The following is a 12,136-nucleotide window of genomic DNA, read 5'->3' on the forward strand; positions in this document are numbered from 1 at the left end:
ATGCTTACAAGGGACATCAAGGGCAACAAGAAGAGTCCTGCTGCTGCATTTGTAGTTAAAATAGTAAAAGGCTAAATAAGAAAAATGTGAAGTTTCCACTTTTGAAATATTCACTTTTAATTTTCACTTTCCATTGGATTTTATTGTTCAAGCAAGGTTTTTGAATATAGGTACATCATAGGCACTGGCTTACTGATAGCAAAATTTTGAACCACATCTTCTGGTATTAAAGAGCTGCTTTTCTCCTCTGGGACTCCTGGCTGTCTCTCCATTAAACAATCATTCATTACATCAAAAAACTTAACTTTGGCATCATATTGTGTCTGTGACATCTTACTTTACATCCTAATTTACAATTGAAGTATCCTATCATAATAGCCTCTTTGATCATGCTGTTTGTCACAACGAGGTATTATAACCAACCTGAATGGCTGGCTGATGTCAACAGGCAGTGCTGTCATTTCTCCGTGTAGTTACAGAATTACCATCTGTACAGAATCCATACTATCTGTTGATATGCTTAAATTATTCATAAAATTTAACTCTCTGAATGCTGTCACATGTTGCACCACTACTTCCCCTCCAAGAAATGCCTTATCTTTCCTGCAGACCCTCTGGTATTACATAGTCTAGAGAACAAGTCTTATGAGGAGCGGCTGAGGGAACTGGGGTTGTTTAGCCTGGAGAAAAGGAGGCTCAGGTGAGACCTTATCACTCTCTACAACTGCCTGAAAGGAGGTTGTAGCGAGGTGGGTGTCGGTCTCTTCTCCCAAGAAACAAGCGATAGAATGAGAGGAAACAGCCTCAAGTTCCACCAGGGGAGGTTTAGAGCGGATATTAGGAAAAATTTCTTCACCGAAAGGGTTGTCAAGCACTGGAAGAGGCTGCCCAGGGAAGTGGTTGAGTCACCGTCCCTGGAGGTATTTAAGAGACGTGTAGATGTGGTGCTTAGGGACATGGTTTAGTGGTGGACTTGGCAGTGTTAGGTTTGTGGTTGGACTCGATGATCTTAAAGGTCTTTTCCAAGCTAAATGATTCTATGATTCTAACTGATTATCATTCTTCCACCAAGTGTATGATATGCCAAATCCTTGTTTAAAGCCACATACTCCTGTTCTATTTTTTTAGACTTATAGAATTTGTAAAGCAGTACCAGTCCTCAGTCCAATTGCCACTTTTCTGGGTTCTGTTTAAATAGGAACTAATTTGATCATCCTACCCTTATTATTAACTGTTTTAAGTTTTGTGAGATTCTAATATATTCTATCTTTGAGGAAACAGCATCTCTATGATTTCAACTGAAAGGACATATCATCCGGAAACCTATGATCTTCTACACCTTTTAACCTTTTTTTAATCTTTATTTTAAAAACTCCCCTGTAATCTTCCAAATTTTAAATGACATTTGTCTGTTTCCATTTTGTTTTTAATGAAGTCATTATTGCTTCCAAAATACCAGTTATTCAGTGGATATGTGCAGAATGACAGTATTGCTTACCAAAGGTGAGCTCATATGCTAACGTGGTTCCCAATTAGAAAATAAACAGTGGCTAACTTAGAAACACAGCTGCAGAGGAGTAGCCATGTAGTCTCTGCTTTCCCTCATTCAAAGAATCATATGCTGCCAAAAGGAGGCTGGGGAGAAGAAATATTCAAAATGGTGGAGAGACAAATTAAAAAAAAAAGCAAATAGGCAATATTTACCTGTAAACTTCATACAAATTCCTTGCAGTTTTTATATAGTCACAACCTTTAAACAGACTTTTCTCCTTAGATAGCTCATGGGTTTTTTGGCAGGGCAAGAGTGTTTCATCTGAAGTGCTGGGAGAAACGTGAGCTGTACTATTACAGCTTTATGGTTCTCTTGCCTTACAGAAACCCAACCAAAAAAAAGAAATGTGTCTAAATCACTCCTGAACTTCAATAAAGGTTTACTTCTATTTTGCTTCTTACAATGTGCAAGAAATGCTTTTGTCTGCACTGTTTTTTCTATCCCAGATATCCACCTTTGAAGAGAATATTTCAGATCTGCATGAATTCCTACATTCTCTTCATAATTTGTACAGACTTTTCTCATGGTATTAGGTAGCAAATGCAAAAGCATCAGAGGGAAGATCTTATTAGGAGCTAAACTTTAATCCTTTGTAAATAGTTAACTGCAGAGCTGTGTGTATTATTTTGACAGATACATGCACTATGCCTCAAAGCCACTGTTACTTGAAAAATAGCAACGTAAGTCTGTCGATCTGCATACCTCCCATATTATTTACAGCTTAATACAATACCCAAATGCATTCTGTGAAGTAGGTCCATGCTGTAGCTAAGGTTTATTACTACAGACATACCACACAGACATATCCTAGCTATCTTTCAGCTAGGGAAGCTTCAGCAGAAAATATGCATGCAGGGGTTCAAGAAAACAGAGAATCTGAGGATGTATTTTGGCAGTAAGATGGCATTGATGCAGCTAGACTGCTAGACAGACTCTGCAGTTAAAGGTAGGCTGGATAGGTCATATTTTAGTGTCAGTGCAGATAAACACTAAGAAATGAAAAAAAATTAGGAGAAAGCAAGATTAACCAGTGTGGTGCCTCTTAATCTTTTTTTTTTTTTTATTTCCCTGTTAGAGATGCATTGATTTTCAGAAACATCTAAGGACTGGCTCGCAGTCTGCTAACGATGTCTGACAACAAGCAATGACAAGAATTACTTGTATGGACCACCAACAGCTTATGGACCAGTGGCTAAGTAACAATGCACTAATGGCTTACTTGCTGAATCAGGAATTAGTCCAAGGTCTGGAGCTTCACCTTTAGCCAATGCTTTCCATTCTTCATGTTTATATCTCCTTCAATGGTGTTAAAGGCAGCTTTTCCACCTCTTTTATTTCCTTTTATTTTTTCCTCTTGCAATGAAAGGACTGGTCCTTTCAGTGTGGGCAGCAGATTTCTGTGTCCTTAAAGAAACTCATAGCATCAGAAACTTCCTCAGAAATGCCACAAGATGCCAAAAAGAAATCATTCTCAAAGGCAAACACAACATATCATTAAATGGAGGAAAGGAGAGGCTGTGAAGGGACATCATCTGAAATACATTAAAGGATGTGCGTACATACATCATATCAACGAGTGTTAAGGGGAGAAATAGGGGCTTCCTCAGCTATCATGTACCAGCCATTCCAATGATCCAGTGTTTGGATCTTTCCTTTAAACATTTAGTATATTAACAGCTCAGACTTCAGTTGGTTTTGTGTGGGCAAACCCTAGTAATGTTGCAGCTAAAAAAGTTGCATCATATGAAGACAGCTGAGGGCAAGCTAGAACAAAGCTGGAAGTACTGGGAAGCTCAAAGGAAATAATAAAATGGAGTATTTCCTTTTTTATATTCACTTGGGGCCAAATGGAATGATATTTTACACACATAAATTCTTTGTTCAGTCAACGCCTTAATAAAACTAAACCGTCTGATGCTTGTATTTCTTCCCAAGCTTGGTATATACCATACTGTCACTTGAAATGTTAACATCAAGGACTTTGAAGGTGGATTGATGGCCAAGGCAGGAACCTCTCTGAAGTTTAGTGACCTTTTCTCCAAACCATCCCTTTTCCAAAATGACCTAGAGCACTGATAAGAGCAGAACTCTGCTTTGTGCAAGAAAATTTTATGAATCAGATCTAAAGCAAGTCCTACACCATTTGGAAGTAGCTATATAGCCAGTGCTATATGGCCAGCCCCAAGACTGAAATCCATGGGTGGGAAAGTGTGCTGGTCAACAGCAAAATTCCTGAAAGGTCAGCTGAAATGCTATTATGTGAAGTGGACTTGTGACAGAAGCTAGCTGCTCTAGATTTTGCAAGATTTTTTTCCAAATATGAGTAATTATCCCTAAAGGTTCTATTCTAAGCCCATAAGGTCTCTTAGGTTGTAAGCCATGGCTTGCTTTTTGGCAGGAGGGAGGAGAAAGGAGAAAAGAAATGCATGAAACACATTATAGGAACTTTTAAAAATGTATTTATGAGCTGTCATTAATAATTATTATTCTGAGTGTTGGCAGTAAACACTCTTTTAAATGCCAATAAACCCACCATTGCAGGATGTAATTCTGGTCTGACACCATTCAACTCCCATGTAACAGAATGAAGTTACTCTTATTTACACCAGAGCAAGAGTGCAACTACACCTTTATTATTTAAAAAAATCCTCCCTACAGGGACCGTTTCTTTTCTGATACTTCCATAATAAAGCAAATTGGTATGTCCATTTGCGTATGTATCATGGGTGATCTGTTTATCAAGAAATGAAAGAACATTTCCTTCCAATTTCTGTTTTCCTTCTGATTGATATTAATTAGGTTTTCTGCAAAGCACGGCTTATCTTGAATTGAACCCAAAGCAGATGAATATGTTGCTGTGCAGTAAGATTTTCTTTTCTTGAAATGAAGAATGGGATGAAGATGCTTATCTGAGATCAAACAGGCTTCAGGTAGAGTTTACATCAGCAGCACTTTGAAATTCATTGTTAGAGTATAGTTGGTATCAATAAGGAATGAGAATGGTACCCTGTACTGTGACTGCATTTATTAACTTATTTCCAGCAACTAAAAAGGGAGCGCTGCCGTGTACCTCCAGTCGCAGTCTTTTCTTCCTGAGATGAAAGCGGCAAGTATAGTTCATAATGAAAATTAATGGAATCCCTGAGAACAGCTAAAAAAACCACTGTTAAAAATAAAAGCTTGTGAATTTCCTCTGAGGTTTAATGTTAGTACACAGATTTGAACAAAAGTTTGCAGTGCAAGGGCTGATAGCTTTCTCTGCTACCTGCTATGCCTCCCGGCTGTATTTCACGGTGAAGTGCTACATGGGGATGCCCCGACCAGCTGGAGCTCGGGAGGTAACCCCGATTGCACCAGCTCAGGTACCGAAAGCAGTGCAGCCACGCCTGTGCATCCTGCTGCCAAGCCACTGTGACCTGTTTCTCAAAGTGGAGCACCACACTAACAGTCTTCCAGTACTTGATAGAGCCTGTTTACTCCTAATAATATAGTAGAGACTTATTCTGATCCTTATGATTTAGGAAGGCTCTAGGTACAGATGCTAAATCTCTCTTTTCCATAGTACCAGCCAATATCCTCTGCTGGTGTATTGTGAAATAGATCCAGTGACTTAATTTAATTCTCTCTTTACACCACACTGATGCAGGCTCTTTTTTCTCTTCAGCTTCCCTATAATCCCCTGCTTAGCGGTTCTGCAGCTCCCTTCACCCCTCGCTGAGCTCTCTCTGCTGCTCACGCAACCCGTCCAGCTATCGCCGTCTCTTCCCTGTGCTACAGTGCAAGTCTTGATATCCTCAAACCACCTCTCTGCTAGAGGTTCATTACTCATACCATTGGCAAAATAGTTTACACTACTCTGTTTTGTACAAGTGCAGCTTATCCCAGTACCAACATGTTTAAATCCCAGGACAGCTAAACCCTTCAATACTGTGGTCATGTATGACATGTAACTAGATAGATGTTATTACCCAGCAAGCATTTCTCCTGCTCCAGGATTCAGCGAGGAAAGCTTTAGCCAGCTTCCAGCATCACTGCTTTTCTTCTTCATCATTTTTGCCCTTCTCTTTTTAGCGACGTCCGTTTGTTCCCTGTACCAGTATTTTCACCATCACTCTGCCAGTTATGGTAGTTGCTAGCTTCTTAATAAAAGAGAATAGCTGCAAATTAGGGCTGCCATCTGGCTTTTATTATAAGAGAATGAGGCTTTTCCTATCCCTTATTTTTCTTGTACTAAAGAAATACTGAAATAAAGAAACAATATGGTTTGGGGTTTTTTGTCACAGAGTCCCAGAAAGGGCCACCCCACTTTACAGCTGAAAGAAGTGATTTAGTCTCCATGCTAAATCAGTCTTCAACTTCTCCTAAGCAGAGACAGCCAATTGTGCCTAATTGTGTGTGGTAGTTCAACGATATGGACTACTGTTCATTGGGGATTGAGCTGCTCATTTTAGTTAGGACCACAAATTGAACTCAAACCAAGGTCCCAAAGAATAAAGCATGGTGCTTTATACATTAAGTCATTCCTCCTTTCTTACTTGGCCTGTGAAATGAATCGGGGAAAGATTATTTTCTGGGTAAATTGGTAGTAAAACCCTGATGCAGACAGTTCCACGATTTGATTGCAGCCTGACTTCCACTTATTGAATATCACATCAAGCAGTGGTTCAAGGGTTTCATATGACAGCTTTAAAATCAGCAAAGTTTTCAAAGGTACTTACTACATTGTGATCAAGTCACAGATCTGAATGTCAGTATTGTATGCCTGATTTGCACATTTCAAAACGATTTAGTAATTTTTTCATTTTATCTGCATGCATGAAGTGATTTGGAATACAGAAACAATTTGGAATCATATTTGGTTTGTAACAGTTCAATTAACTTAAGTGCTGAAACATGCTTCTTTCTTAGTAACTAGTTTAATTGGTTACTATTGCAAGAACAGGTTTTGAAAGAATGCCTAAAAGGCCAGGGGCAAACTAAAGCCCACTCTAGAGAATCCATGCTCCTGCATAGGCATGTGTGAAAAAGAAATAGCAAACAGTCTTTGGGGTCACAGTGTAGTGTATGATTGCCAGCGGGAAAAGGACATGTAGCCTGAGCAAGAAATGGACTGCGCAGCAACTGCTTTTCTCTGACATAGTTACTAGTATAACCTCCAGTTCCCTTTGGCTAATTTTATTACTGTTCAATAAGCAAGAATGGTAGAGCGCAACAAGGTTAGAAAATCTTAATGGTTCGTTATAGAATATATATATTTAAACCTTGATCTGAGCGGTAAATACAAAGATAAGGTAAAATAATATAGGAGTGTGATTTACAGGATGCTAACATGTGCCAATGGTAGGAAGTGTTTGTCTAATTAATTTAAGGAAACATCTGCTTTTCTTTTGAAAGTCTGACTTTTATTTTGCTGGAGCCAGAAATCTATTTTTTTTAAAGGATTTGCACTTTGAAGCTTTTTTGCTTAGGTTTAAAAATAAAAAGGACATGTCTCTTCAGAGATAGTAAATCATCACGTATATTAATTCTGTTCTGTCACAGATGAATAAGGAAAAAACTTGCATGGATTTTTGCACCTTTATATGACTGCAAAGGAGTGCCTGGGATTTTGGTGAGATTTTTAAATTTTATTTAGCTTTCTCTCACAAATCTGCACCATAGCCCAGTACAATGAAAAAACCTAAAGCCTATGCTGGATTCTGAGCTGAAGAGAGGACTTGGGACTGCATTTATGTATTTCAAACTCTTTCAGCCACAAGATTTTTTGCTGCAGTAATCCAGCTGCAGTTTGCTCAGAGCACTGACTCTGTGCCTACGTTGCTGAATGCTGAAGGTACAAGGAAGAAGTGATGGCACTCCTCTCTGAGATACCGGGAAGGAAATTTGGGGAGAAAGGGTAATGCCTTCACTGGGTCTCTGCTTATCGAAACTAAACTTCCTTTGCTTCTTTAAGAACGGGCAAGCTATTAAGTGCAATTTATTCAGTGCATAGAGGACTCATACATATGTTTACGCAATAAATGAGCGTGTGTTCTTCACTTCAGGTAATGACAAACACACCTACTGCTAGGGGCTGAGGCATGGTACATCCCAAGAGCAGGTCTCATTACATCTGATTTCATCCATCCAAATTTTAGGTCTCTAAATCAACCTCTGTGTTTTCTGCATAGTTAATGAAGGGAAATCAGCACCTCAAGTGGCACCCATTCGCTCCTAACCACTGTACAAGCTGCATGGGCTACGAGGGTCAGGAAATGGCACAAGAAGTCCACTGACTGGGGGCATCTAGGTACCCAACTAGACTAATTCCTGTACAGCTAAGGCCATGTGAAATACAGCCAATGTACATGTTATAGACTCTGGAAGTGTATAGCCATTCATGCCTTCAAATGAGAAAGTGTATTTTAATAAAAAAAGAACCAATATTGTTACCATAATCGAAAGTTCTATATACCCAGGGCTTTCAGATAGTATGTTAATAGATGACAATGATGTAATGTTGTAAAGATGTAATATATAATAATAAGTGATGCAGGGTAAACTCAGATTTCTAGAAAATAAGCTCAGAAAAATCAGGATTATATCGTGTATATCCTTAATTCACTGCCAAGACCAATAAATTTGATATATGGGAATTACAGTTGCTTAATTCAAGAAATTGAATTAAGCAACTTCATTGTGAATAGGTATTAGCTGTAGGTTGCATTTTGATGAACTTAACTGAAATAGCAGTAACATAATTTTAAATATTGCTTTAAAGATTATTTCACTTTTCATCCATTAAAGAAAAATGTTTCATTGAGATAATAGCTGATTTTCAATTTGCCTCCTCAAGGTTTCCAGTTTTACCACACCAAGCACTGAAAAACAACAGAGGAAAAAAGCTGGGTTTTTAAATGAAAGTTTCCATTTTTTTTGCTGGGAAGAGGCAGATTCAAGAAATCAGTTGATGGACTGTGTTTAGGTGTCTGTTTTGACCATGAGACTGAGAGAAGTGGGGCTTGTGGTAACTGGAGCTGCGGGCTGGGGAGGAGCAGAGCCCTATGGGTCCATAGCGATGGTGGGGCTTCTCTTGGGGAGACCTTTGCGTAACTGTCAACACAGATATACCCAAATGCACAAGCTCACAGTGGAAGTTTTTATCCATCGGTGGTATCAGTTCAGTTCCTGGCTTAATGCACAAAATGAATCCAGGAGTTTGATCCAGGAGCAGTGACGTAAATTGGACCAGATTATGAAATCTGCCCGTTCTTCAGGAGAAATAACCCCACCTGCTCCATCAGGAGCTGTGTTACAAGACGGGTCAAAAGAGGAGCATTAGAGGAGAGCAGCGAAGCACCTGTAGGCAGATTTAGGACAATACCAGGGTGAACAAGAAACTCTTATCACTCCAAAGATGGAGATGGTTGTCATACCATCTGCTGGGAAACAGCAGAACCAAGGAGAAAGTGAGAGAGAAGCGAGCAGAGGGAGCACTGCAGGGTTTTTCAGCCTGTGGTCCAGGAACCCCTCAGGTTACTTTCAACGGATCTATGAAGGACAATTAAGGAAAGTAAGCATACATGTACTGGGTTAAGTTTAAATGACAGAGGTGTCCACACCTCCACTGGAAAATGCTTAGGGACTGAAAGTTGGCAAAAGCTGAAAAAGCTGGTTTTAGTGAATTGTGTTTCCAGCAGCCTGTTTCCCCCCATAACCGAACACAAGTTTCAATTGTGCTCCTTGGCCTAATATTTGGCCTTTGTTTGCTTATGTAAATCAGGATGTTTAGTGCAAATTAGCATTATTGAAAAACAATTGCTATCTAAATTAACATTCTGCCTTTCATTTTACACCAAACGTGCTGGGCTTTTTTAGATAAACCCTGAATCAACTTAGCTGTAGTGTTTATGACTAAATGGATTCATTTTTTGGCAAAGTAGCCTATTTCTCCAATAGCATAATGCCTGTAGCAATTCATATCTATCAGACCATCCTCGAGGGTCAGCTGGGGTTGTTCCTGTGAAAGATATTATGCAGCTCCTTCCAGAACTTGTTCTCCCTATTCAAGCTGGGAATATTTTCAGTGTACGGATATATACACACACATACACATGTATGCATGTGTTTATATATGCATATATGTATATATACTGCTAGTATATACCACTAGACACCAGTAGTTTTATTTTTAATTACTTTGTTAATTTTCTCCATTTGTATATCTGCATTTTATCTACATTTTGTCGGAAGGGAGCACCACATAATAAGGAGAAGTACAAAGAGAGGGAAAGTAAAACAATGTATGACTGCAAAAGGATGCCAAAAATTAATCCACAAGAGGTTTTTAATTTCAGATATCCAGCCAAATGGGCTGGCTGGAGGCTCTGCTCTGCCCCATTACATGATTGCTATGAAGTTCAACAAGGAGGCAGGAAAAGCCCTTTGTTACATATGCCCTAGGAAAATAAGTAAAAAAAAAATATATATATAAATTATGTCTTTTCAAAGTAATATGATGAAAATTATGATATTGTAACTCTGAAGACTTCTGATTAACATTTTATCCTTAAAGAGCACTTAGTTCACAAAGGAACATCTCTCTAGCAATGTAACCCAAAGCCTGGAGAAACAATATGAGCATTTGCAAAGACTTTGTAGTATCACCAGAGAGGTCTAAATATGAAGACTGTAAAGCATGAACATCTTTGGAACAAACGTGTCTTTGGCATCTCAGATAAAGCACTTTCCCCGAGCCTGGTTTTCCAGTGATTTCATCAAGGCGGTGATTTCATCAAAAGCTAAAGGAAAGCTAGTGCAATGCTGAAGTGATAAAAACACAAGGAAAAGATTGTAAAGCCATTGAAGGGTGCAGCAGGGGTATCTTCAAATCTTTAAATACATTTTCCCTTAATAATAGACATTCAGTAGAGCTGAGCAATTATTTCCCTTTACAGATCTGAATAGAAAGATTTCTTAAATGGGAGTAGATAGATCTTATTAAATAAATAGGATAGTGCCACATGTTGTAAATACAAAGTCAGATATAATCAAAAGAAATTACATTTGCTACTTACCTCTGAAGAGCCATGGTAGTAACACTCAAAAATAGAGTGGGATTTTTGAACGCTGAGCCTGTATGTGACACAGTACAAAACTCAGACTTTAGAGTAACTGTTAGTGTGGATGTCCTGGCCACTCCTGCAGAAACCAACATGCTTCCATCATTTTCTGCAAAGCTGTAGCCATTTGAGGTGATCTGGGAAGGCTGTGCTGAGAAGCCACCCGGTGTTGTTGCATCTAACATTAACTACTTCAGTTTAGAGGTGCTACTGAAAAGTACCAAAGCGTGCTGTAATAAACGAACAAACAAACAAATAAATGCATTCTTAAATATAGGAGCTGGAACAAATCCTTACAGTGTCATCACTGTGAACTGAATGTGTTGAAGGAGACTGTTTCCTGGTTTATGACCAGGGATTGGAAATGACTGCAGCCAGCTATGAATTTAATCATAGAACGAATGTATGGAAACGGGAAAAATATATCAAAACCCTGTTCAGTTGCCAGATATGGCCCTGTATAAATGGAGGAAGGGGTTCATAGGAGTTTATCAGCTAAAAGTATCTATTACCAGTTCACATATCTTGGACTGGCTGATACATCATCCCAGATTTAAGGAAATGACAATTTCCTTCAAGTTGAAGTGGCCCCTGATTGTACTTCCACGGTGCCAAGCCTGAGACTCTTTGGATCCCCAGGCCAGTTTCCACTCCCGGGAAGGAGCCAAGGTGGTGCGGAAGCCCTTTGGACCCTACAGTCTTGGGGACGCAGGGTACCTGCAGAGCAATTTCAGTAGATGCTAGTTCAGTGTGAGTGAAAAACAGGTACTGCTGCTTTCCACCTTTTAACTGTTTGTGGGCTTATTGGGTTAAACTCAGAGGGTCTGAGTCTGCCCATTACCAACAGCTTATAGAGCACACAAATCTGTTTCTAAAAAACAGCTTAAGGAACAATTATTGCTTTTTTAGGCAGCCCTGAATTCAGTTACTATGACTACAAAAATATAGAAAACAGGTTTGAGACGAATGACTAGAAACGCTCAAATTACCACGAGTTAAGCAGGTACTGCATATCTCCTGACCAGTTTACAAACAACGCCGTGAATGCCGGTGAGCTGTCACAACCACAGAGCAGAAGGCATTCCCTTTGACTCCATTCGTGACGGTGACCCAGGCAGGAAGGCTCTTTGCAATAATGTCAGCCAGGGTGCTAGTGGAATCAGAGCTTCTTGCTGGCCTGTGGGAGGTAATTCTTCTGCAACATAAGGATGTAGATATAGCCTACAGCCTTGTTTGGAGAGAAAACTATTATTGGAGTTTATGTTTTATTGTAACAGATGAGCTTCTCAGTGACAAATCCCAGATGAGGAGTCTACATGCACATACATATTTTATATATCGGGGTATTGATATGTATATATGCATATATATACACATATAAACATGCTTATCTGGTATATATGCATATGTTGGCTGAAGAACAGGCATGCCAGCAGGTTACTGAAGATTAAGCATACCTTAAAATGTTAAATGTTAAATAAAT

Source organism: Aptenodytes patagonicus, chromosome 4 (genome assembly GCF_965638725.1).
Source record: "Aptenodytes patagonicus chromosome 4, bAptPat1.pri.cur, whole genome shotgun sequence".
In the NCBI taxonomy this organism is placed as follows: domain Eukaryota; kingdom Metazoa; phylum Chordata; class Aves; order Sphenisciformes; family Spheniscidae; genus Aptenodytes; species Aptenodytes patagonicus.